Source organism: Coturnix japonica, chromosome 8 (genome assembly GCF_054131305.1).
Source record: "Coturnix japonica strain WE chromosome 8, WE-NBRP24, whole genome shotgun sequence".
NCBI classification, from domain to species: Eukaryota; Metazoa; Chordata; class Aves; order Galliformes; family Phasianidae; genus Coturnix; species Coturnix japonica.
In genome coordinates this window covers 27,852,637-27,880,554 of record NC_140670.1, presented here as the reverse complement: position 1 = coordinate 27,880,554, position 27,918 = coordinate 27,852,637, and the positions used below count along the sequence as shown (strand labels likewise).

The 27,918-nt window shown below is 42.5% G+C and overlaps 2 long non-coding RNA genes across 14 annotated transcripts in view; one reads left to right on the top strand and one right to left on the bottom strand.

The window, feature by feature from the left end:
- Nucleotides 1-27,918, top strand: part of LOC107316206 (uncharacterized) — a 67,870-nt gene that overhangs the window by 26,338 nt on the left and 13,614 nt on the right. For 4 of the 12 annotated variants that reach the window (XR_014948948.1, XR_014948943.1, XR_014948944.1 and 1 more), the window contains 4 exons: nt 250-417; nt 12,553-12,736; nt 14,736-14,840; nt 17,641-20,610. This is a non-coding gene — a long non-coding RNA (uncharacterized LOC107316206). Of the gene's footprint in view, nt 1-249; nt 418-5,228; nt 11,196-12,552; nt 13,116-14,735; nt 14,841-17,640; nt 20,611-27,918 lie in introns of those variants that run through there. The other 8 variants (XR_014948951.1, XR_014948946.1, XR_014948954.1 and 5 more) reach the window with 5 other exon arrangements.
- Nucleotides 25-27,753, bottom strand: LOC107316207 (uncharacterized). Of its 2 annotated transcripts, XR_014948955.1 has the most exons (3): nt 26,859-27,751; nt 5,426-5,493; nt 25-672 (listed from the first exon to the last, which is right to left on the bottom strand). It is a non-coding gene; the product is annotated as an uncharacterized LOC107316207 (long non-coding RNA). The 2 variants fall into 2 exon arrangements; XR_014948956.1 differs by lacking the exon at nt 5,426-5,493 and having other exon boundaries at nt 26,859-27,753.

Genomic DNA, 27,918 nt, shown 5'->3' with positions numbered 1-27,918 from the left:
TGTTAGTAAATTAAGAACAACACCTACACTTCAGCTACTGTTTAATTAGGAAAATCAACATATTTCATGCAAAATATTATAACAAAATAAATTTGTAGCAATAAAGTATCTGGATGAGTATTTCCCAGGTTTCTGTCATTTTCCCAGTGTTGCAAATATGCTGCGTTATTGCTTTCCAGAAATTCTTACTGCTTTGTTTCCAAAATAACCTGAAAAGATTCATGCTTTTTCCTCTCTTCCTATCTACAGTGTGAAGGTCCATCTGTGCTTTCCGCTGCAAGCTACAAAGCCAGAAGTTTCCTTGTCCTGGAAAGGGTGATTTTATCCAAGATCTTCAAAGGAGAGTGAGCCATGTGGCTGTAGGGATGCAGTCCAACCGACTCATGAGGAGCTCAGCACAGAGAGATGAGGCACATGGTAGGTAGTATGTCAGTCCTGGGGTGATGGAGAGCTTCCTATAGGATCACGCCAGTGCTGGTGCTATTGGTGAATGAATGCAGTTGGTTGAGTCACAGCTTGCAAGGGAGATCCAGATCTTTGCAGGTACCCATCTCCATTGGTCCTAGAGCCTCAGAGCTGTGTAGGCATATCACATCGATCGATCGCAGAGGGGCTGAACACCATAACATGTCTCCCTATGGATTTCTGAGCAGATGTCTTGAGCTCCAACCTCTGAAAAACAAAATGGGTGACTTTAAGATAACCCAGAGGAGAGGAAAAAGGGACAATATGAGGTCATCGAGTACAAATAACCACACAGAGCACTAGGCTTGCCCAGGTATACGGCTCACTGAAGCCAAAGAAAAGATCCTTCACGGTTTCAGCAGATCAGACCCAGACTTTTTGGCTGAGTGGGCTGGAGCTCTGCCTGCCTCCTGCCTCCTCCCAGGGTGAGTGAAAAGCAGCCCAGAGACAATAAGGCAAACCCGCCCTTTGATTTAAGCAAGGTTTGGCCAGGGCCCAGTGCAAGCCTCTGATGAGATCCATAGCTGTAAGTGACTTAGCCTGTGTCAGAGTGCAAATGACATCCCCGCCTGCCACGTGCACACCCTGCTACAGTAAAGATGTCATTAGATACTCCACATCTGAGGCAGACCACTTTTGCCAAACCCTGGCCCCATAGAATTTGGCATGGCTTACAGAGATTAGCCTATTAGTATTTATTATCGTTACTATTTAATATCGTTCTCCAAATAGTCAGCAGGGGAGTAGGGATTGCGGGTAACCTGCGGGCCAGTGAAATTTCAGGAGGAGAAAACTTTTTAGCTTCTAGAGCTGTTTCTCTCTCTTTGCTTTCCATGGAGCACGCCTGGCTGGCTGAGCCATGCGTGGAGCTAGGGTGACAGCCTGTGGCAAAACAGAAGAATTTCAATGTATTAATCCTTTTGATTTCCACTTTCTTTTGATCTTTTCTTTACTTCCTGCTTGTCAGGCCATACAAAGGTGGTGAAGTTTGGGTCACTACCATCAACTCTGCTTTGAAGAATGGACAATTGCCAGCCTTTCTCCCTCTTCTTTCTCTCCACTCGTTTTATATCTGTTTATCTATCTATCAGGTGCTGCATTTAACAACGATTTATTTGACAAGACGTTCTGTGACATGGGTGCTGTTAGAGCCATGTCGTGGCAGGGTCTTCTTGTTGGCAGGGCAAAAAACAGCTCTCTCAAGAGCAAGGCAGCAGCCTCTATAACAAATATTTCTAATAACACATGAAGCATGTTTTAATTCCCTCAAATGTTTATTCTGGGTCAGAGTTTTCTTCTTCTGCTGCTTCTTCCCTTCTTCCTCTTGAGCAGGAGAGGGCTTTATTATTACTATTTTTTCAATCTATATTCTTTCTATACTCTACCCAAATTAATCAAATAAATTTTCTTTAAAGCAACACTAAATGAGTTACAGATGGTTTTGCCCTTTTACAGGTTGCAGAAATCACCCATTACAGTTCTTTTAATTTATCAGTGAGGGAAAATAAGATGGCCTCTTGCTCCCTTTGCAGTAATAATCAGAAACAGTCTATTTGGAGTTTAATTTACCCCAAATACATATTGATAGTTGCAATGAGGAATATGTGACCTCTTTGGGAGTCACCGGTGGATGGAAGGTGGATAGCTTTTATAAAACCACCTTTAATAAAAAAGAGTGTTATATTGAGTATGTTTGGTGCTGTATTTAAGCATATGGTTTCCATATCAGGAGCTAAGATGGCAAACACATGCTTTACCTTCTGAGTAACCTTTCTTGTACTCCTCAGTCCTCACAAAAAAAGAAAGCTACAAGGGATTTTTGGGTTTTTCTTGGTTTTTGGTTTTTTTTTTTTTTGCTATTTTACAATGCTGATTATATGGAAAAGCTGAAGAAATTTCACAAGGAATGCAAAACTTGTACCTCATCTGCTTTTTTATTTTTTATTTATTTTGCCCATATAAAGTGAGGACGAGATTGAAATCTGTCCATGGTCTTCACCCTGTCCTCTTGGTGGAACCCAAAGGGAGACTGATCCTCTGGACCTCAGGGCCAATCTTCACAACTAGATTCCCTCCTGCAGCTCCTGGCACTGTAACTCCTGCCCAGGGGATAGGAACAAGGACAGGGACACGGGATAGGGCCAGCTCTGGAGAGGGGCTGCCTTGCTCTGCCAGTGATAAATCTAGTGGTCCCCTCGCTTTTTCATCACTTGCCTAATCCCGTGCCCTTCTTTTCATGTGCCGTAATTGCTCCCAGCTGCTCCTACAGCCCAACCGTGCAGAGATTGTGAACAAGGCCCCACAGAACAATGGCAATGGCTGCTCCGTGCTGCCTCTGGCCTGTGCCTCCTGCAGCCCACATCTGCCCTGCTGTGTCCCATTTGGGGAGCGGGCCTTTCCCCCTGACCTTGCTCCAGGCTGAGGAGGGTCCTGGGGGGCACAGTGCCCCTAAAACAATAGCAAATGTTACTAGAAAAAAGCAAAACAACTTCAACGTTGCCATTGCTGGGGATAGAACAGCCCTCAGGTTGGATTCCACATGTGCTGGTCCTCATAGCCCATGAGGTGACCAGAGCCTTCAGGATCAGACCTTCACCTAACACAAGTTCTTCCTACCCTCCTTAACCATTTGCTTCCCGCTGAGAAAGGCTGCATCCTTTCCCAAGTTAATTGCATCTTTCTGGGTTGGATAAGGTATATCTCATTAGAGGGGGAGAGGGGTTTAATGTGAACTTCAAGCTGATGTCTCCATGCTACAGAAAGTATGTATTTTCTATAATTGCTCTTTGGCATTCCTTGTCTTTCCTGGCTAATTAGAGTGAAAGAAAATCACCCAAGGGACGGAACACCTCTCTACAACGACAAGCTGAGAGAGCTGGGGCTGTTCAGTCTGGAGAAGAGAAGGCTCTGGCGAGACCTAAGAGTGGCCTGTTCGTATCTAAAGGGAGGACTACAGGAAAGAAAGGAACAGATTCTTTAGCAGGGTCTTTTGTGATAGGGAAAGTGGTCTCAAACTAAAAAAGAGGAGGTTATATTGTACATATATATATATATATATAAAAAAATATATATATATATATTTACAATAAGGGTAGTGAAGCACTTGCACAGGTTTTCCAGACAGGTGGTGGATGTCCCATCCCTGGAGACATTTGGAGTCAGTCTGGATGGGGCACCGAGCATCTGACTGGGCTGTAGGTATCCACTGCAAGAGAGTTGGACCAGATGGCCTTTATATCCCCCTTCCAGCTTAAGCAGTTCTATGATTCTATGATTATTCTCACAGACTCAGGAACTCTGCCTATAAAATGCCTGTGTGCCACCTCACCTTATTCTTGCAGAGTGATCTTGCATTTTTTACTCAGTGACACCTTTTTGTATTTTATCATTACTTGTTCTTGAGGTACTACTAAAAATATCTCCTTTTTCAGCTGTTGAATTTATTTTCCCTTTACACAGCCTCCTTTATGGGGAAATTGGACTGATTAGTACCTGTTTGCTGGGTTCTGCTGCATTATGACACTAACATGTGGCATTATTTCAAACCAGGTGTCATTTTTTTTTAAAACAACCTTTGGTGACAAAAAATCAAAGATAAAAATAGCAGTTTTAGCTAAGCAAAATTCATTTTGATATGCATTTCCCAAGGCCCTGATGTGAGATGTATCTTCTAAGTGCAGTACATCAGCTCATGTAAGCAGTTAGACTCAATGATCCTTATGGGTCTCGTCCAACTTGGGTTTTTCTATGACTCTATGATTCTGTTGCTTTGCTCACAGACCACATGCAGCAGCCATCTGCAGCCTGAGCTTCTCCTCCTGCCTTGTTATGATGTCCACCCAAGCTGGAGCAACCCCCCCAGCCCTACACTTCACGGCCCCATCACATTGCATCCCAGTGCACAGTGGTGGAAGGCAAGGGAGGGGCTTCAAAGGCGCTGGTCACACAATGGAGTTGGAGTAACTAGCTGCTGACAGATTTATAGGCTTCAGTCCAATTAAAGTGCTGTTTATTGCTTTTAGAAGGGGCCTGTTTGTTTCTAATTTTAGAAGTAGGTTGGGGAAGTGATTAGAACTGTGAGTAGGGGACCTGAGATTTTTCACTAGGGCTGCTGCTTCTATTAATTAATAGGCATTGATAACTGTTTAGCCTGGGACCGACCACGGCAGGGCGGAAATTCAGGGCAGCACCCAAGCAGCAGCAAATGGGCTTTGCTTTGCTCCCCCTGTCCTGCTACATCTGCTGATTTTGGTGTGTATTTGACCAGCCACGTGGAAAGACTCCCCTTGTTCCCCAAGCATCTCTTCTGCTCTCTCAGGTTCATTCATTTTATGTGCTCCTTTTAAAGAGAATAAATATATGCTGGTATGAATGATTGTTCCTATCTCTGGCCAGCAGCAACAGGAACCTTGGGCCAATTGCCAGAAGGAAGTCGAGAAATTTTGCCTGAGAGATGAAATCAGAGCTGGAATCAGGATTCCTGTGTTGTGCCCCTAAGTTTGTGCAGTTTTGCTGTACAGTGGTGGGAAGCTCCTTTGATGTCAGCTTCCCACTGTCTAGAAAAGCTGCAATATAAAGTTATTGTAGAACTTGGTTATTTGTTTGTGCGGTACTTTGAGAGCCGCTGGTGAAAGGCGCTGGATAACTGCATGGTTCCCTGTGGTTTGTAAAACATGCATTGATCACCATTTACCAGAAGGCAATGACAGTGGGTTTATAACAGAGTGAAGCTTGACCCAGACACAGCACACTCATGTTTCCAGGTCCTGGGGAAGTTTATGTCCTGAACATGCATCCAAGCCCAGCGACTGTGCAGAAGACAGAAGGAAAAACCACATCCCAACATGCCAGCCTTGGGATTGGGAGGTCCCATCCCCTGCCGCTGGAGTTTGGCCTGGAACTGGGGCATCCCATAAGAACTCATCTCTGTTGGACACAGCCAGAGCCCAGTGAGCCTCACCTTTCCTTCCCCTGCCCTGAGCCATCTGCAATAATCCTTCATCTGTGGCCGAAGACGTAAGAAATAAACTGCAATAAAAAAGATAAAAGGGAGCATAAATCAATTTCTGTGATAGCTGAGGCTTGAAGTATGCCTAAATATCACTTAGATTGTACGCTGTTTGGGCCATGTGCCATCCTTTTATTGCTTATCTGTGTACAGGAGATTTCATTGACAATCTGTTAAAAATATATATCTCTATTTTGGCTGAATCTAAAATTTTTTTAGCAGGAAACAAAAATATTTGATCTGTTATTATTTTTTTTTTCCTCTAAAACTGATTTTTTTTCTTTTCAAAACAAGTAGAGGAAAGCAGGTTGTTAGGTTTTAAGTTCAATAAAAGCAATACTTTTCTTTTTCAAGGCAGTTTTTTGCCTATAGCTATATCTAATATACAGCATTTCCTTAGAAACCTATCAGCCATAAGCAGGATTAGTACAGAAAAATAGAAGCCTGTTAGGATGCCAGGAGGGGAGAATATAATCTCACCTTTTTCTTTCATCCTAACAGACAGCTTCAGTGGGCTAATAGCCAAGAAGGTCAAAATATTAAAGCACCCTGCACAGACCACAGCAGATGGAAAAGATCTGAGTTGGGCAAAATGCTCCTTGCTAAAAGTTGTGCTGTTATGTGAAACCATTTCAGGAGAGCAGAGCACCAGGAAAGGAACATCGTGCCTCTTGGACACATTTTGTGATACTTCAAAGGAATTACTTGCAGTGTCAGTGATGTATATTGCTTCTAACACTCTGAAAACCATCCTTCTCAAATGGGGGTTGGTCCTACGGGTCACTCTTAGGAGAATATCTAAAATCAGGCCACTCTGCTGGACTCGGAGCAGCAGTCAGTGCTGTAATTGGAAGAAGGTTGAGAACATATGGGAATGGAAGCCCCAAGGGACTTTGGTTGGGCAGTGATATCCCAGTGCTCCCTTATACTTTCCAAGTAGTTTGGAAAGATCTGACATCATGGAGCTGCAGAGCACCACCTGAGCTTCTGGTAGAGACAAAGTCTCTATGAACCTCTCACCAGCTGTCATTTAAATAGACACTAGCAGGAGGAGAGTCAAACAGGGGTTTTATAGGTTTAGGAATCCTTCAGCATTATCAAGCCAACTGCATTTCTTCATGGAATGATTGGTCTTTTATTCATCAGATGAATGTTAACATTCATAAACTTCTTCCTAGTAACTCTTACTATAGAATATGATGAAAATAATAAATATGTTGAAGGAGCTTCCAGGACATCATTTGGGCTCCACTACTGATTCACTCTGCAACCTTGGGTGAGTCTTTTAACGCCAGGTGCCTCCTGATTCCTCTTTGATGAGTTAACAAATGCAAAAAGACTAAGAAAATGGAGAAAGCAGTTACATTTGTAGGTAATAGAAGCTAATTTTCAGACTTCTTGATGCCAATAGCCCAGAGCCAATAAGTCATGTATAGAATCATAGAATCATTTAGGTAGGAAAAGACCTTTAAAATCTTCTAGTCCAATCATTCACTTACCACCAGTATTGCCCACTAAACCATGTCCCTTAGTACCACATCTACGCATCACCTCCAGGGACAGTGAGTCCACCAACCCCCTGGCCAGCCCTTTCCAGTGACCATTGACTCTTTTGAAGAAGTTTTTCCTAATACCCAACCTGAAGGGAGAATTTGGTGGACTCCTCTCTTCTGAGAACATCACAAATGTAAAAAAATAACCACATATGTGATGCACGAAGTCTAATAATAGAGTGAGTTATACTTTACAGACACATCCCTGACATGGGGTGAGGCTCCAAAACTAAATACCAGAGGTTGCTGATACACTGAGCCATTGGAGTAATATTTTAAGTAAAAAAGTATTTTAATATTTTAAGTAAAATCCAGACTTCTTTCAGTTCTTATAAATAGTGAGACTAGGAATACAAGAGTTCCAGCTCATAGAAACTTGATGCATGGTTCATACCCTGTGCTTTGCTGAATGTAATTAGAACATGGCACAAGTCTGATGATAAATAATTGTGGGTATAATGGTTACTACCCATAAAGCTATATGGGAATTGCTAAATCACAGCCTGAACCAATGATTGAGCACTTGGTGAAGGGGCACAGCCAGTCCTGTGAGCACAGGTGAAAACAGATTCTACCCCTTTCTAAGCCTCATTTAAAGACTGACTGCCACAAGGGAGAGTTCTCTACCTGGAGATCCCCTACTTTGGGATATTTAACAGGCCTTGATCCTTGGCATGGGTAAGTAAATCTTTCCTTCTTTAACTGGATTTTGACTACCGCTCTTTTTGGGGGTAACTTAGGACTGGATATTTACTATTGCCTTTCTATATGAAAACTGTCCTGGTCAAAATCAAGTATGAAAAGAATATATCTCTTTCCACCAAGTGCCTGGGAGTGTTGCTTATGAGTCTCTCCATGGCCCCTAAGAGGCAGAAATAGAAAAACAAACAAAAAACAAAACCCTCTCTCTTTAATAGAAAGAACTCAGTGAGCAGATAAGTGTTTTCCTGGGGACTGGAGGCTGACCCGCTCAGATACAGAGCAGTAGGGCCATGGTGGGCAGGGGCAGGCAGTGAAATGCAACTCCTTGTGCATGTAGATGCTGAACTGGAAACAGGGTGAATTTTCTGAGTGGAATAGAAATGCTCCAATTGTATCTTCTCCATGTGGAAGAATGGCTGCTTTTTGCAGGCAGGACCAAGATTCTGGCAAAAGGGGAGGTATGCTGTCTGTCGTTAGGCTCAGCAGAGATTAATGAAACCTGATTAAAAAGACTCACAAAAACAAAGTGATTCCATGCCTTTCCTTCCTACCCAGCTGCTATCCACCTTCTCTAGCACATTTAGTCTCTGCCTTTCTTACACATGAAAGAAATACAGCTCTGTTCATCAGCCTGTTGGATATTTCAGGCCCTGCCACAAGAAATGAAAGCCATATATATATTTCTGTTTGCGTACCAAATGCCAGGAAGATTGGTAAAGGTTTCAGAAAAACAAATTGACATTTGGCCTAATAAAATAGTGTAAATAGTTTTTCCTTTCTGCTTTGACTTGCCAGAAGATTGCATGAAAAGCTCAGAGAAGAAATATTTCATTTTTCCTTAAGGCAGGCAGGAAACTATTAACAAACAGTGCAGGAGCACAATATCCTGGTATGTTCTTTCAGAATTATCTCATAAGGGCACAAAAACGAGAGATCTGTACATTAAGTTTCTAGAATCACAGACATTCTGGGAGGAACCACTCTATCAAGCAGGATATGGACTAGATGACCTGTAAGGGTCCCTTCCAACTTGAATGATTCTATGCTTCTACTGTATTCATGTGTGGCTTTAGTAGTTAGTATTGTTGGTAGGTGGATGGTTGGACTGGATGACTTCAGAGGTCTTTTCCAACCTCACTGATTGTATGATTCTTGTCAAACGATGATATCATTTTGCCAGCTCTCACCATTTCTTCACGCTACATGTAAGGCTGTTCTTAATTCTCCAGCTGCTGGAAGCATGCAGTAAGAAGTCTCAGATTTGGGTTTTTGAAGTAAAGTTTTAAAAGTAAAAATATATGGTAGAGATGGTAATTGCTCCCCAGCAAGCTATCAGCTCCCTACAAGGGCTCCTGAAACCTCACAAGAGCCACCATTCTGATGTCCCCAAGCTCCCCTTCTGCACCATGCCACTGCCAGCATGTTGTGAGCAGCTCCCCAAATAGGATGTCTGGGGCTCACTGCATGCGGCCCCAGCTCATTGTTAAGAGCCAGGCTTCTGCAGGAGGTGCAAACTGTGTTTTATCAGCCTAGTAACTGGGAGGGTCTAAACCTCCCATGTTGTGACTCAGTTGTGAGGGCCCTCAGCACAATCCTGTGGCAGACTAGGGGAAAGATAATAAAATTAAATTTACTATCGAAATAAAAGACAGAAGGCGCAGTGGTTTTACTCACTAAAACCATCCGCTCCTCAGCTTACTGGAAGTTATTGTTGTGCTGCCAGTTTGCCATGGAACAGATGGACCAGATGCCATTGGGGTCTTTGGCTGGGGCTGCTGGTGGTTTGTTTTCTATAGGCTCTGGAGTGTTGCAGAAGTCTGGGACAAGATAGAGGGTGTGAAGTCAAAGATGTCAATAGTTTTAATGTGTAGCTGGCAGGGGTCTGAGAAGGTTTGGGGTTCTTAGGCTTGGGTCTGTGGGAGCCAGGTTCTGAGGAGTCAGAGAGGAACAGGGGTAGGAATGACAGAAAAAATAAACAGGTAAAAGGGCCTTTGACTGTGGAAGAGCTGAGCTGCTCTGCTTAGGAAAACTGCAGATAATTACTAAGTGATGTCTGGGACAAGGGAGTTCTGTTCCCTCTGCCCAGTTACCATACAGAGGTGAGGGCTTGCAGTGAGGTAAGGGATTAGAGTCCATAAAGGAAGCAAGACTGTGGAGGAAATATCCCAAATTTGATCCTGAAAGGCAGCCTCAGGTACTGCATGCATGGAGCAGGCTGCGGGGCCCAGCTGACTGCACAACATGAGGCATCCACTGTGCTTGGCTGCTCCAGCATAAACACAAGGCCTGGACAGGGGTGGCAGGAAAAAAATCTGCTTTTGTGCTGTCTGCAACAAATGTGTACACAGACAGCTACTGGGAGGCAGTGGAGGACGGCTGTCAGCTTGGCAGAGGTTGATGTAAATCAGGAGGGCTCAGCTATTAGTGCTGAGCTGGCTTGCAGCAGCTGAGGCCTTAGCTGAGCCACTGAAGTGGTAAATAGTGCTGACAGCAAGTTGTGGCTTCGACAACCTTAAATGAACTCTGTGAAGTGCTCGCTTCTGAAGAGAATGTTGTTGAAACCTGGAAATGAGGCTCTCAAAGGTTTAACAGATTGGTCTGTTGTAGAGGGTTTGTTTAGAAACCAGATGCAGAGGAGCGCAGCGTCGCCACACATGGCAGGGCAACAGCATCCTGCTCCTTTGTGCTGCAGTAGGGATCAACCTCACACAGCCCATTTCAGCACACCAGTGAGCTGAGGTAGGGTGAGGGTGAACAATTCAAGTGAATGGAAGATGATGACAAGCTAAAACCTATCTGAATAATTGAAAAACGTTGGTGTTATTGCATTCTTGGAAATAAAACTGGCGCACGTTCTGCGGAGATTGCAAAGTGGTGGGAACAATTGATCATGATGGGGCTGGGTAGAGAAATGGAGCCATCTCTTGTGGGTTTGAGCAACTCACAGGCTGCTTCAGTAAATGAGTGGGCAGGAGCAGAAGCCCAGAATAAATAAGAGCAACATTAGCAGCTGAGTTTGGACCCATAGACTGGGCTGGAGACATGGGGCTGGCTGACCACTGAGGTGACCACTTTAACATCTTTAATCTTCTTGCTGAGTAATTACCAAACTCAGAACATCTGCACCATGCGGGCGCCAGTGGCTTTTTGCTGTAACATCCCTTGGGATGAGAGATGATGGCACTGAGTTGGTCCATGAAGGCTCATAGACCTCAACAATTTTCTTCAGCATGAGTCTGGGGTGATGAAGAACCAGAAGTTGTGCATCACCAGGCTCCTGCACTGTTTATCCTGTCTGCAAGCCCAGGCTTCTCCTGTCATGTCTGGGATGGTTGCTTTCTTGAAGAGAACATGGGACCAGAGTCAGCCACAATTCTCATGTTGGGATGCTCGTGCTCAAGGTGGAGATGGGAGCTGCAGGAAATGGTAAAACTGTGAGATCCCACCTGGAAGAAGCTTCCTCGCAGGTAAGTCTGGCAAGAGGCTCAGTGGGCAGCTGGAAGGACACCAAGAAGAAAAGCAGAAGTGGGCAGGCCCTTGGGAAGGCTGGGAATGGTGGGCATGTCAAATCACTTGCTATGAGAGCCCCAGGGTGCTCCTAGAGTTGTGAAGAAGGCAGAAACAGTTTTGATCCAAAATGTGTGCCAAAACGCAGCTGATATCAACTAGTTTTCAGCTGTTTCTGTCAGAGAAAATAAACATTTAGGAGCCTAACTAATCCATAGCACTAAGTTTCTTACCTTACCTTTACTTTCCTAAAAATAACAGCAGGAAATTCATGAGAAAAGGTTATTTTGCTAGTCAGATAGAATCAGAAGCAAGTAAATTTTCCTCTGTGCTTAACTCCAGTGTTGGTTCATTCAGTGCCATGGCCTTTGAGAAAGGAACTGTAAAAGAATCTGGCTGCTTAGAATCACAATAGTGTTGATGGTCATATTCCTCTATCATATTAAGGCTCCTCATCATCCCACATTCAATTCTTGGCCAGATCCAGCAAAGGACAGAGGCATCTGTGAGAAGAATTTCAATAGAATTCCAGAGAATTACAATGGAATTACACAACAGCACAGAAAATAAGATTTATGAGTTATTACGATTTATATTTCTGCGGGTTCCAAAAAACAATCCCAGTGTAAATATCCAAAAAAACCATTGGAGTCCATTCTCAAAAAAAAAAAAAAAAAAAAAAAAAGAAAATAAAAGAAAAAAGACAGTTCTTCTCAGTGTACTTTGTTTATTCAACTCCCATTCAAAAACCAGCGCCATCCAGACATGCTAGAAGCACATTATTCCTACCTGGGAGAGGTAATGTGCTGGAGATCTAAGGCAGAGAAGACCTATAAGGCTGAAAAGAAGGTGATGGACAAGGTTTCATTTAGTCTGGAGTATCTATGGGACAAGGACTGTCTTTTTGCTCTGTTTATGCCATCCACAGCACAATTGAGGCCCTAGGGTTTTTAAGGCATGACTGCAGTACAAACTATAAACACCAATAACACAATAAGGTCTCAGATATTTTAAGGTTGGTTGTCTGGAGCACACTATTATGCATCCATCATGTGGCGGTGTGAACACATGCTCTCTGTGCCTAAAATTAGAGTTTTTCTCAGTGTGTTCTAAAAGCTATTTGCTTTTCAATTGCAGTGCGCAGTTACAATGACATGTAGATGATCTCTGTGTATATTGATACTGTTTTTCAGACTGCAAGTATGTTTACTGCAGGGGAATCATAAATATATTTCATTTTCTTTGCTGCAGCTTTATGCTGTATTAGGACAGAAACATTTCTTTGATTATGAAACCCTGTTTTTGTATTTTTTCCAGATTTCTGGTTGACATGAAGAGTCTGTCTTTTGTTTTCCCACACTGCTGGAGGATGGTAGCAAAAACATTAATGGATGTGGATCAGCAACATTGCTCACAGACTGGGAGAGAAGGAAGAATATCAGGCCAAAGAGCTTTGTCTTTCTGTCATCCAGCAAGGACTGTGTATGACAGACTCTTCTGTGTATGTATTACAAACTACTGTTGGTCACATTAACAGAGTAAGAAACCAGAAACATCATGGAGGTCAAGTATGAAGTGTTGTGAGCCTTCAAATGCAGAGATCAAGCATACAAGGAAAACAACAAAGCAAAACTGTAATGCTAGTTGCAAGCTGCATGGATAATCAAAACCAGAATGTGATTCCTTTTAATCAAGGTTATTTTAGATGGCATCAGAGGAAAAACAAAATAAATTATAATTGTAAATTTGCTAATTGGGATGTTGAAATCCATGGCTGATATCAGGCTCCCAAGAAAGGAGTAGGTTGCATGCATTAAGAGTAGTGTTCAGCAGCAAGTTCACAGCAGTTAGATCACCAGTGAGATAAAGATCATACTAAGGTAAGTCTTGTGAATTTATATATATATATATATATAGAGAGAGAGAGAGAGAGAGTAAATATGTGCTCAAAGCAGAACAAGGAGGTTGAAGTGCCCTATCTGGAGGATTCTCTCCATGACACAGGACTCATGAATGAATGCTCCATGATCTCAACCTCTGAACTGAACCAGCAGCTATCCCAGGACTAGTAAGATGGAAAGGCAGCTATTTCCCAGAACTCGAATGGTTTTCCCCCTAGAAAAGTATTTGAGCAGCTGTTCTTTCGCATTAGACTTTCCTCAGTGGAGGTGAGGTGGGTTATTTTCATAGAAGAATGTGTGTACATTTTTTCACTTAAGTTTTTGGTATCTCCAAGCTGCCTCTTGCAGCCTCAGCCCATCCTTTGCAGCAGGCAGGATGCTGGGTGAGCCATTGGGCTGCAGTGTTTAGTCACTCTGTTTTTCCCTGCTCGCTGTGGATGCTGGTAGTTGGCACGTGGAGCCTCTCTGTTGATGAATGAGTGCTGTGAAGCAGACAGGATGGAAACAGAGATGTTCTTGACATTCAAACAGATACTAATGAGCAGCTCTTTGGCACCAATGGGCTGAGACATGCCCACTTCTTAAAAGCTGTTCTTTTTTCATTGACATGACCCCATGTGACAGCTCCCTCTCCTGGGATTTCCTCTGACTTGATTTATGGAGTTTGAATTCCAGCTGCATGCTACTTGGGACACAGACCGATGTGATGCTCCATGTGAGGTGCCCAGACAAAACAACAGCTTTAAAATGTTATCCGTCAGCCCCAAAAAAGACTTGTCAGATCTGGAGGGGACAGATCCATTGCTTGCAGGAAAGGGGAAATGAGGAAATGCAGGAGTTGTGCTGTAGGAAAATCTCCCCTCTAAACTGCTTTCTTCCCATGTACGATTGCCTATGCTGAGCCTATTCAAGGAGTCTTTGGGAAAATACCTAAGAGGATTTTTCCTTTCAGATTAAGTGATTTCTGGATGATTTTACCCACAGCACATCAGCAGGGGGTGAGTTTAGCTGCACTTTGCCTGCACCAGTGAAAGAGGCTCGTTCTTTTGAAAATCATCCACTAAATTAATGAAGACATGAATGTACATTAGGCTGAACCTATTTAGCTTATTAAGGGCTCCTCTCCCAGATCATTTCCTTCTGTGTGTGTCTTTACATCCCAGGCTCTTCTGTTTGTAATTTCCAAAGTTAGGGGGAAAAAAAAGATGATATCTTTTTAAGGAGTTACCCTCAGCTTTCAGCAGTCAGAAACTGTATGTACAGTAGTCAGCCTGAAATCCCATAGGAAGATGAAAGACCTCGCTGTGCTCGGTTAATGCAATAACAATCACTGTTACTCTGCTCAAATGTAATATGAGGTGAGTGCCACGACTAACAAGGAGTAAGAACCTAAATGCAGTGTCAGTTCCTGTTTTGTTGTGTTGAATGAATTACTAGGATCTTCATGCTCTGAAACTTTGGCTAGGATCATTCTACTCTCCTGGGGAAAATAAAATGTTTGGTCATTGCCAGTTCCTTCGACTCCCATTGTTTTCACTGGCTTTGGGAACAGATCCTTATTTTTGCTTTATTCCTTTTTCCTCTTTTTCACCCTTACAGCTAATGAATAGAGTGATGCAAGAAATCTGCAAAGCAACATTGAAGGGATGCTGCACTGAAGGAAAACAAGGAAGCTACAGAAATTACAGGAAACTCATTTTTTAGGTACAGAATGGGAAAATATTCTATAAGAATGTTGTCCTTGTGATCTGAAAGCTAATTTGAGTGATTTGGGCATGAGAAGCTGAGGGGTGGGCAGGTAACATGGGCCATGAGTGCTCTTTTTCTTCACCTGTCTATAGATATTCAGCTTTTCTGCTGTTAAACAGAACTGAGATTCCCAAATACTTTCATCAAGATTTTATGCTGCTCAAACCTACTGTTCTGGTCAGAAACACAACAGCTCCTCCACTGCAGGGCCCAGAACTCACTTAAGATATGATACAGAGTTTATGAATCTGCAAGCAGTCCAGAAATTAGGCCCCTCCCAACTGTTCCCATTGGTGTGATGAGAAAGTATGACATTCTTCTGCATTCCTTAAGCACCTGCTGTACATTTATTGAGTAGAATTATAAAAGCTCTCCAGGCCTATACGTGATGCTGGGTGTCAAACAACCTTGCTAGCACCCGGACTACCTGCACCAGGGAGAAGTGGGAGACTTCCTAATCCTGCTCCCAGCTCTTTGCCTGCAGCAGCCCATACGGAACAGGAGAGCTAGGAACTGGGCTCCTATTGCAGCTGCGGAGAAAGGACTTTGCACTGGGAGTCATCTACAGCACTTTGTATTTATGGACCTTGCTTTGATAACATTTCACTTGTTTTTCCTTTCATTTCTTTTTTTCCTCTCTTCCCCCCTCCCCTGTTTCTTCTGTCAAATCCCAGTTTCCATATGAAGGTTTGCACCAAGTTGAGTGAAAGCACTACGATAATCTATTTGTAACAAAATACTTCTCTTTTGCTTTAGTAAACTTAGTGCTTCCCTGTGAAAACAAACTCTTTAATTACTCAGGTGTGACTACTCACTGTATTAAATCACCATACCACCTCCTCAGCGTAATAACACAGTTCTTTACAATTTCATTTTAGAATCATTCTTCTCTTGCTGACATTTAATTTTGTACAGGAGTAACACTATCATAAAAGAGCCCAGGTGCAAAAATATTATGTTTTTAGTAATGATGTACTGTCCATTACTATTATAAACTAGAAAAACTATCAGTGCTGCTCCATATCGAATGGGATTACTTAGCTTAAATGTTTAAGAGGAATCATTTAAGAGCTCCGTTGCAGCACAGGTGTCTGTGCACCTCTCCTACACCTGGCCATTTGATGATATACTTTCATATGTGAGATTTCAAACTTTCTCTGTTTTTTGAACATTTCTGCTCACAATTGCAAACACAAAGTTCTTCACCTATTACCAATAGCTGCCACTAAACCATGTCCCTCAGCACGACATCCAGTCTTTCCTTGAACACCCCCAGGGTCAGTGACTCCACCACCTCCCTGGGCAGTCTGTTCCACATGGAGAAATACAACCTTCCAGGAATGATTCATGCCATTCTGATGTGGGTTTTCTCTATCAAACATCTGCAGTAAGGCTGCAATGGCAGTACTATGCTGCCTTACAAGTAGAGCTTCTTACCTCAGGCAGAGATGTTGGAGGAAAGGAGAAAGAGCTGCAGTTTTCTGTCCTTTGCCATTTGCCCAGAACTCTGTAGCTTCCAGGTTCCTCTCTTTCATCTCCTTTCTGCTGGCCTTTTCGCACAGATCAAATCTCTCTGAGATTTCTCTTTATGTTAATATTGCCCTTATTTTTTATCCTCGATTTCTCTCAGAAAGTTTCTGCGTGTTCTTATCTGCAACTCTAATCTCTGTTTACTGCTCTTATTCTTGAGCTGCAAGTGGTTTGCATGGTGGTTTCTCCTGTCATGTTTTTATCAGGCATCCTCCAGTTACAATCCTGTGTTCACCCTGTTTTGCCCGAGGTTCTGTTTACCTTCTCTATCTGCTCTGGTCCTCATGTTTTAAGGCCATTGGGTTTCTCATAATTGCAAGGTTTGGGCCTTTTTCAAATGGTTGGTTTTTTATCTTACCGAGTGTACGTTTCTCTTTTCTCCCTACATTGGACTGTTCATTTTCAAGTCTTTTAATCAAATGAAAGGAATTAAAAATGAGGAGGGAAAACCCAAGAATTTAAATTCCAGTCTATTTTTCTACCACAAAGAACCAAGAATTCTTTCTATTTAAGACAGTCACAGATTTTATCATTGTGACTGGTTTCCATTAACTTTGTAAGTAGAAAGACATTTAGCAAAGTTGAAAGCTGTCTCTTATGTGATGACAGACTTTGCCTGTTTTAGTATTTTTACTGGTTAACTACCAAACCCTGAGTCTATTGCTGTCTACGGCCAGCATTTAGTGTTCACTAAAAGAAACATGACTTAGAAATATATCTTCCATACTAAGCTTTTGAAAACACATAGTATTTTGAGTTATAGAAATAACAATTTTAGCGTGTGAAAAGAACTGTTTCCACAAGACCTTCTTGAGAGAAACAGCAGAAAAGGGTGCAAAGGGTCAAGAAGAAAGCATGATATGTAGTCAGCTGCCTCATCTTTATACAGGACAACATAATTAGTACTTGTTCATACAACTAAAGCAGCATGAACTGGTTATATGGATTGACAAGTTGGTTAAACCAACAATGGCACCATGTTGGGATGCAGTAATGGCAAGTGGGATTTTGTTTCTGGAAGTCAAGGCTCAGATGATGCCTGTTGAAACCCTATAGCCTTTGCCATCACTGTGGTACCATAGCCTATTTAGTATTCAACAAAGGAAGTCTCGGCTAGACTTTCCCATTTCAGTTCACACAAGTCAGGTCAGGGTAGATGACTGAGGGGAGTGAAAAGCTCCTCCACTGTTCCATTTCTTATCTGTCTGGATTTTAATTTTTGCAGGTTCTTGGAGGGACTTTTCTAATACAGAAGTTCTCTGATGTCCTTGCACACTACTTCTTCCTTTCGCATCTGACCTTGTAGGATCATTGAATGTCCTGAGCTGGAAAGGACCCGCAATGACCATTGGGTCTAACTCCTGGCTCCACCCAGGACTGACTAAAGATCAGACCATATGACAGAGCTTCTTGATACTTCTTGAACTCCAGCAGCTCGATACCATGGGGAGCCTGTTCCCAGAAAGGCTCCAATATTGCCAGTTGAAAAAGTTTATAGTGGGACCCATATATCAAGCTCTATGAAATTCCAAAGGAACCTCCTTCGCTAGAGTGGCTGTCTTAGAAGGGGCAATACAGGGCCTTCCCTTGAATTGTACCTCATATTCACTCTCAAGACTTTCCAAAGTCACCTGGAAGGCTGGAGACCTGCTGGTAGGGGCCAAGCACATCCTCAGGCTGCTGCCCACCATCTTGAGCTGCCCTTGAGCCTCTGGGCTGAGGACTCAGAGAGGGCTTGGTCGAACTCAATGTTATTCAACCCCTCCTGCTCTACGAAACTACAACTTTGTCTTTCAATCTTCACTCCTTCTACTCAGGTACAACTGTTACTAATCTCACTAAGTTTATTACTGGAGAAAGCTTTCCCTATTTAATCATTAGAAACAGAGAATCCATAATATATTCAAAACTGCAAAAAAATAATCCTGGTTAATTTTTTATTCTCTGAGAAAAGTCATTATGACTGATCTATTCTTTCAATCAAGTACACCCATTTCGTTTATTTTTAACATTCCTTTCATTATGTTATGAGCTTCTTAAGGATAATGAAATAATTGCTTGTCTCTTTGATTGATCTTTGTTTTGAATGGAAACTTTAATAATGTTATTCCTAGAGCAGGCTTACTGTATAATAAAATTAAAGGAATACATGACACTAAAACACTTAAAAGCACATGTTCCAATAATTAGACCTACAATCTTTGTCAGCCAGAGGACTGTGCAGGGAGGAGTTTCTCTTGGAATTTATGAGGAAAGAATTCATGTTATTTTGCGTAATACAGCAAAAAAAATTACTAATGACATTTATTAATAGCTGTGGCAATCTGTGAACAAATTCCTTCTCCAGACTGCTCTGGAAAGACATTTACGTGCTACAGAAAACCCCAAATTCTGTTATTTTCTTCCTTGGTAAACTGGATTCTTCTGCGTTGTAGCAATAATCACTGTTGGAAGCTTTTATTCAGCCAAGAAATTGAAAGAAGCCTTAGAGCAAAGGACAGCACATGCCTCACTAGCATATCAAGGGAAAGTAGTAGAGAGGAGTGTTTTAACAAGATCCAGGCTCTCAGAAGTAAGAATACTAAAGTACATGACTCTGTGATATCACACGATGGAGGAAACTTTGATATAATTGGGTATCTGTGAAGAGCAGATATGCATGCATGCAAATTAGAAGGGGAAAAGAAAGGAATAACAGAAAATCAGAACCTAGATGCACATTTTTTCAGCTTGAAATACATCTGTGTTCATTCCTGCACTGATGATTAGAGCATAAGTAAGACTGTGTAGGAAAGCTATACTAGATTGTACAGGCAGGCAGCTACTTGTTCCTCAAAGAATTCAAACAGAATTGGTCAGAAAAGTATTTAATCCCCAGAAAATGACTTCAAAAAGCCTTTTGGACACAAAGATGAGCGTAAGGCAAAAGCACGGGGATCAATAACTTCCTGAAATGTAACTTCTTTCTCATCTTCTTTAACCTGAGATCCCAGGTCATCAAATTATTCAGTTTGTTTTGGTTGTTTCATTTTGTTTTTGTCCAATTGCAAGTACACTCAGTTTAAATACGTGGGTTTTGGCAGAGAAGGGTGGAATTTTTTCACTTCTTTGAATCCTAAACCTGGTCATATTTCCTTATTTAAGCTTGGTTGGACTTTGCTGCACTCTAGCATGGAGGAGGGAGAAGCAAGCTGGGGTGCTCATTGAGAAAGGAAAGGCACTGTGGTGGCTCTTTCCAGGAGCTGAGTTTGTTTCCCAAGGAAACAAGCTGGATCACCCAATAGCTGCTACACGGCACAATCACTCATTTTTAATTCAGTGTGATCCCAGCACTGTTTGTGTATAGCCCAGTCCTCAGATGGAATACAATCATGTTGTAGCTCATTTTTATATCAGATGAGGATTCATTAGAGATAAGACTCTTTAGCATCCACCCACACTTGGTACTAACAGTGAGAAACCTGTTTCACAATGTCTTACAGCATGGTGCAGTGACTTGAAAGGAAAAGTGAACCCAAGTGAACCCTGAGAACCTAAGTGAATGGGGGAGATCTAGTTAATACTCTGTACTTTTCCAAGCTGGATTTATGGCCTTTAACTTTTCTGTTCTTGAGAGGTTGGGCAGCTGGCTGAAGCTGGCCAATCCATGCTTTTGAAGCATGGATCTTCTATTCCTATCAGAGGAGTCAAAGCTACAGGTACATCTAACAAGCCTGGGACTATCTGGATTTCTAAGTTCATGATGGAAAAGGGTATTGTCCTTGTTTTTCAGGATGCTTATAAGCCTATGTTAGTAAACACAGATGATGGCAATTAAGGCTTTGGGAGAATCTTGGCATGTTGGAACTGACCGCTTTTCTGATTGAGAACTGAGATAGTGGGAGAACTCTTTATCCCCTGGTTGAGCAAGAACATTTTGAATCTGTTTGTGTGTGTACGAAAAAAACTGATTAAACCTCTACGGGCCGAATTCCTCAAGGATGATAAATGCTCAGCTGGCTTTAGGATCCTGCATGAAAATATGAGTTAACCTGGTGAGCTTTTGGATTTCAGATAAAAGTGAGGGGCAAGGCTACGAGGCACACACAATGAAATGTCACCACTAGGAGGTCACGTTTTTCCATGTAGAGAGCTGATGAAAGCCCCCAATTGGGTGCTTTTTGCTTTGTGTTATTAATAAACTCAACAAACGTTACCCCTCTCGTGCACTGATTTGATGTCTCAGCAGTCACCCATCTGCATTCCCTGGAGAATGAGAGCTGAAGAAGGACCTACAGCTCAATGGAGACACAATGCTGTTCAAGTTTCTAGTTGTTTGATTCATGTTTTCTCTCTCATCCCACCTTTCCCTATAGAGCAAGACGCTGACTATAGTTACTTCCCAGAGGCTGGATTCAAATGCCTTTCCCCAGAGAGAGCTGAACCTGCTTCTCCCACATCTTGGCTGAGTGCCTTAAATACTTGGTAAAGGATCTGGATATCCTCTTCAGTGCTATAAACCTTGGCCAAAAATAGTTTTCTGCTTCAACTACATGACTAATTTGACCTGAGACTACTTTAGTGGGGCAAATATTTTATTCACAGAAGAAAAATACTTGCCCTCCCCTATGAAGATAGAAGGGAGAAAGCTGTGCTACAGGAAATGAGCCATAAGATCTTGTAGACAGAGTTAGGACTTGACACTAATATACAGCACCTTTTCCCAAGCTACAGTTTGAAAAACCCAGAGTTCTCCTCCCCACCTCCCACCATAGCACATAGCTATGTCAATACTTACATGCTGGTTTTCAGGTTATCTCAAATCCACTACCATATGTCCAGAAAACAAAGTGAGGTAATGATTATATACATTTTATAGCTGCAAACCCAGAGAGAGGGTGCAGGTAGGTGTCTGAAATACACAATGTCCTTCCAAAAAAAAAATTAAAAAAAAATATATATATATATTAAAAAATCCCCCAAATATGTAAATTATTTGGCTTCCTACTCCTATGTATCACAACAGCCTATGGGGGCTATGGGGGTTGGGAAAGAGGAACAGAGCTTAAACTACCACTTTGGAACACCAGTCTCTCAGTTTGTTTCTGCTGCATCGATGCATTAATAGTTTCACATCATGAGCTGAGAAGTTTGCAAAGCACTTTGTTCTGTGCTGCTTCAGAGGGTAGAAGTACTGGTTCTAGGTTTTAAAAGGCATTTCAATTTAGGCTCCTAGGACCACATTCAGACACGAATAAATAATCCAATTTTCACGTTTGCTATTCAGCAGCTTCTCATTGCATATGTGGTTGCAGCTGCAGGGCCAATATTTTTGTAAGTCAGGATACTTACTCAGGGACTTGAATGCAGGCTTGAGATGAGGATTTGCAAAGGGAGCTAGGTGCCCAGTTTCTATTGAGAAAAGATTTAGGAGTTTCACAAGCATAACTTATAGGTATCCATTAGGAAAATCTCAGCTTTGCTGTAAATGCCTCTGGATTCCTTAGATTTCATTCATTTGGCAGCCAGGCACCTATAGCTCTTTTGTAAGATCTGAAAGAAATTTGCAGAGTTCTGTATAACTTCTGTAGTCTTTCTCTGGAAAAATGAATAAATCATTCAAATGGAAATACTCAAATAGCTGGGCACATATCCAGATACAGTATGCCTAGCTTAGTGGCAAAAACTTACGGCACACATCCTGTATTGTCAAGGACACTGAATGTTTTGGCTGCCCTAATAGAAAAACAATTATTCAATCATGTATTATAAAGGAATTTCCTGGAGACGTTTGGCTTTGCTCAGTCACCCTATTAGATTTGTTCTCAGTGTGGAAGAATGGCCCATTAAATTCATTACGTAAGTTAGACCAGCTATGTTTATTTCTAGATGGGTTTCCGTACGGTGGTTGAAATGCCTAAAAAAAAAGACATTTTGAAGATGCCTTTATACATAATAACAACAGCATACTCTTGCACAGCTGTATGCTCATGTATGTTTCTCACAGTGGAGGGGCCCATTTAACACAACTAGCTGTAAGTATTTTATAAATCAACAATAACAGACCCACGGAGCTGGGATCATTGTTTTATTTTGCTGGCAGGGACCCACAATACATCAGATGTTACGCAAAGACAAGAGAAGATGTGTGAGAAGATAGTTATGCTAATAGACACTATTTTCCAACCCTCTTCCTCTGTGGAATAACTGCCTTAACATTACACAAGTTGATGTGTCCTCAGCTGTTCCAAATTACCTACACCTGTTGGATCTGGCACATTAAATAAATACCCAATTAAACGTAACAGCTAAAACCTCTTTTCTTAAATGTTCTTAAAGAACAGCATCTCACCTGTTTGTAAAGACTGTCTTATGCTGCTTGATTGTCTTCCAGCAGTAAGCCCACAGCTGTCAATGAGCTCTCGGATTTTACAGGGGACAGTTTAACTTCTCAGGGTCTTTTAGATGTTTCCAATCACCCTCATCTCGTGAATGTATTATGTACCCTGCTGCTCTTCTCTGCCATGGAGACCTGTGCTGACGTTGCTGGTTGGCTGATGGACCAATGGTCACTTCACAATGGAGTTCCAGGCCTGAAGGAAAACTTTCTCCTTCAGCAGCTGTTCATACACCATCCCTTCCACCTTCATCACTAGTCAGCCCCAAGCTCACCCTACAACATGCCCCATACCAACCATTTTCCTCCAGGAATGCTCATGCGCAGCAGGCACAGGTCCTCCATAACAGAATCAGTGATCAGTGCTGTTCCTCCCTCACCACATGCATTTCAACTGTCCTGCACCCCGACACCCAGGAATTTTTCAGACATAACAGCTGATGTGATTTTTCAGTTCCTTCCCATTTCATGTGCTATCAGCACAGTGACAAGCTGACAACTCAGCCAGGCTCAGTGAGTCCCTCCTGTGGAAGTTCCCGATTACTGATTTCTTTTTTTTTTTTATTATTTTTTTTGCATGGCCAAGTGTGTAGCAGAAATGCTAAGTCATGGCCTCAAGCAGTGATTGAGCACCTGGGGGGAAGGCAGGGCCAACCCAGGGGAGCTCAGGTGCATGCAATGTAGCTGAGTAACTGGAAGGGGCAGCCAGGATCCACCCCTTCCCAGACCTCATTTAAGGGTTTGCAGTGGTGGTGAGACCCTGTTTAAGGAGATTTCTATCTACTTGTGATCTTCAAAGGTAAGCAGTTTGTGTTTGGAGATGCTTTATTTGGGGTTGTCTTCATTTGCTGCAGCTTAGGATTGTGCCATCCTAGTATTAGTGCTGTACTTTCCATCCCTTTGTAGCATTACACCAAGAGGCTGACCTTTAACTCTCTGTCCCAAAGAACTCAGAACTGTCTCTCTGGAACACTGTAGTTTATTGCTTTTTAGTGGGAGGTAGGAGTTGCTGTTCTGGTGCACAGCACCTGCTTGGGTGAGAGCGCTGTGTGCTTCATGTGTGTAATGTGGGGCAGATGCACTATTGCAGTGGAAAAAAAAGTTATCTCTGAAGTTATATAAAACTGCACTGAGATTAGGCTTCAAAAGTACTTGTAGCTGTAGTAATACTGGAAACATGGCTTAAGTACTTCTTGGTGTTTTGTGCTTTAGCCTATATGTAGTGCTGGGCCCAAACCAGAGCCGAGCACGCTGTGATCCAGGAATATCATTGTAGTGCCTTGCTCAGCTGGATGAGGCTGGGTGCTGCAGGGGTGCTGGTTCACCTATCCTGCTTTTCCATCAGCAATACTGGAAGTGTGGCGGATTCATGGCAGGAGACTTAATGGTGCAAACACAGATATCCATCAGCTACACAGCTCCTGTTCACATGCTGACTGACTGCAAGCTGTCAGTTCAGCTGTACTTTGTGCTGAGAAAGGCTTACTATTCTTGGATCTGTCACAGGAACACTTCAGGTTGTCACAGCACTGAGAAGAGGCAGAGGCTCCATCCAATGCTTCAGCAGTGCCAGTGCAAACAGCTTCTTAATGACCTACCCCTGATGTTTCCCCAGTGATACCTCTGGACCTGGCTTTACACTCCAGAGCACGTATGCTATCATGTATTTCAAACGTATCTATGCTTTATGCATACCCAAACATACCTACTTTGCTCTTCATGTGTGATGCAGTATCACTTTCCTCTGTCTACAAGGTTCGTAACTTCACTGGTGTGCGTGTGTGCCTCCTGCATACTTACAAACTATATCTATCCAATGTGTGTGCCAGCGCTTTTCAGGAAGGTGTCTGAGTTGGGTAATGACTGGAGGCCAAGCTGGGAGCTGTGAGATACACATGCAAAGCACTGCTGTGCATATGGGGAAGTGTGTGATGTTCCAGGCTGCTGAGGAGCAGCCCTGCAGCAATCCTACACTCTGCTTGTTGGGAGCATCCCTTGGGCATCCTTTTGCATACCCTGGTGTGGCTTAGTTGTATTTTAATGTAATGTGTGTTTGGACTGCCTCTGGAGGATTAGAAAACATTAAAACACACATCATAATACTCATATAACTATGTATGTTTATATATAGGGTAAACTCCTCATCTATCAGTTCCAAACCTTAAGGTTGGGAATATCACAGTTATTAAAAGCTCAGAAAGGACAAACAGAGGTTCTATTTATAACACATTGCTGTTTGGTCTCCTGTGGTGCTGCATCCTGTCTCCTGTTCTTAGAGATCTCGGCCCTTTGTTCTGTACTGATGGAAATAGTTTCATACAATTTCAGATGTCCCACCAGGATGGTTTATTGTAGTTGTTACATTAATCATTCCTTCCTTGGAACTTGGAATGTCTCTAACTCCAGGTCTATGATGGTAGTCATCCTCCAGCTGTACATCCTTACGTTCCTAATTGTCCTCACCTTTCTTCTGCCAGAATCCTCCTTTTCCCAACACTTATGATATCCAAAGCAAAAAGAGTTCAACCAGATATTCCCTTATGAAGTCTTTCTGTAGAGCAGTTACTTACTCTGCTTACAAAAAGTGGAGAAAACCTGATTTTAAACAAAAAGTGAAATCACTGTTAAGTACACTGTCATAAATTATTGCTCTTGCTACAGAGAGACTCAGTGTATTTTCCTACTTTATATGTTTTCCAACCTTTTTCTCCTCCATAACTAACCACGCATTGGAGAGCATAGCCTCTCTGCATAAATCTCCATAGACATACTAAGATTGTAGACCACATTCTGATTTCCCGTCCGTTAGAGAAATACGGTATTGTGCCAATTACTTCAGGGGGAATGACTCTGGATTTATACTGCTGTATCTGAGATCATAATTTGACTCCCTGTGAGTAATTGAGGTCATGTGTCTTCCTTTTTAACTTCACCATTGCCATGCCTACGCCTCTCGCTGCAGGGTGAGCAGCTTGAACCATCCCAGATGACTGAGTCATGAGCATTTTTTCTAGATGAATACATGAGGGTTTATAGGAGAGCAAGTAATTGCTCTTCGTGTGTGCCTGGGATATTATTTCATTAAGCAAACTACTCCCCGCTCGTGCAGAAGCCCTAAGATCAAGCAGCTGCTTGTGCCAAATTAAGTTTTTCTTAGGGTTAGAATGAAAAGTTGAAACTCTTGGGTCCTTTTTCATTAATGTGCTCAATTTCTGATGTTGGACGCAGTCCCCATGATTGCAGTGCATCAGTTACCATCTATTCAGTGGAGCTCGGTCTCCCTTTGTGAGGGAATAGAGATGTGGAAGCCCAGCATATAGGGCCAAACCCTGACCTTGGTTCTGTGACATCACCAGGGGAAGTTGGACATGAAGTCAGTTTGTGTCTTTACCTCTGCCTCTCTGTGTTGGTAAGACACTTTCTCTGATGAAAGCTGCCCTATAAGCACAGAGTATTCCTGTGACTCAGGTTTGCTTTTGGTCACAGATCCTGTGTTTCAGTGTCCTCACTGATGAGGTAGGTGGTTATTGCAGTGCTCTTTCCTACCTCCTAATGTTCACCTGAGAAGAAAACCCTTCTGCTCTCGCACTCAGGGCACAGCAATCTATTTATACTTTCAATAAGAAGGAAGTCATTAAAATCTTCCTACACTGCACTTGCACAGGGAAACCCTCTCCTGTTCCCCTTCCTTGGGAAAGACCTCAGCTTTTGGGACTGAAGAAGGGGATTAAGACTTCACGCTCCTTCTTATGGGATGCTATGAGAATAAAATCACTGCATTGTGAGGGAAAGCAGCACGTTACCAGTTATGTTTTTATCATTGATCTTGAGAATATATTCTATCAATTTCATGCATATGTAAGTGGCTATACAACCTATCAGCATCTAGCAGTCTGTTTTGTTTTATCCCTATAGTAGCAGCTTATCCTCCCTACATATCACACATAATCTATAGTAATCGAGGTTAGCGATAGAAAACTGCACTTTCTAACCCCAGGCAGCAGGATGGGATCCAACCAAGCAGCACTGAGCCCCACACCCTCAGCACACATACGGACACTCCTTACCTTGCTCCAAGCCTCAGGGTCCAGATCCACCAAGACCAGATGTATTCCAGAGACCTATTAGTGTACACACTAGAAGAGCATATTTATGATACCACAAATATTTAAGTGTGGTCTCTGCAAGTGGGAGGAGAAACTGCTCTCTCCAAAAGATTTTTGGCCACAGGACTTCCCTATCTTGCCAGCCTCCCTGTGTTCCCCCCGTAGCTGTGGGTTTGTTGGGAAGGCCTCAGATAATCATCTGGCATTTCTTACAACGCTCATAAAATGAGCTGGTGAGAGTTCCTTACATCTTATCCTACGTACTCAAGTTTCCATGGGACAAAGCAATGTTTCAAGGAGAGGAGGGGAGCATGCAGCCAATGCTTAAGGCTTGGGAAGAAAAGGAGGGGTTCTGCCAATGCCTTGTGGAGAGCTCTGTCCCTCTTTGCTTTCCTTCTAGGAGAATTCATCTTTACTAATGTAATCTGTAGCACAGTATTTTTGAAATGAGGCTGGTGAAAATATGATTTAAACTTGATGTTAAATCTCCTTTTTAGACTGATAAATGGCTTTCTGGCAATATGCTGCTTTACAAAAGGGTCACCTTTTCCTCTAGCTTGAGCAAAAGCCCGTCTGAGCCTCTGTGAAATCGAAATGATCTTTGTCCCAGAGTTTACATCTTCAGCTGAAAACAAGGATCAGATTCCCTGCCTCAGGCTGAGTGGCTTTACCCTGCACATAATCCTATTGAAACCAATGGGACTACTTGCAGAACTGAAGGATGTGTTGGCACAGCATAAGAGCTGCTGGCTGTGGTTCTAGCATCCATTCACTCACACTGTTTACTTCTCTATTAAAAAGCTTCCAGTACCTACAGCCACTACATGCAGTGGGACTGAGGTGCAGTGGTTTTCTCAGGCTGAGAAGACACAGTGGCCAAATGGTGCAGTTTTGGCCGTTGTGTTTTCTGGTTTTTGTTTTTTCCTTTTCTTCATCCTTCCCATCCTATAGAAAAGTAGAATCATAGAATGGCTTTGGTTGGAAGGAACCATTGAAATGAAAGATCACTGAGCTCCAATGC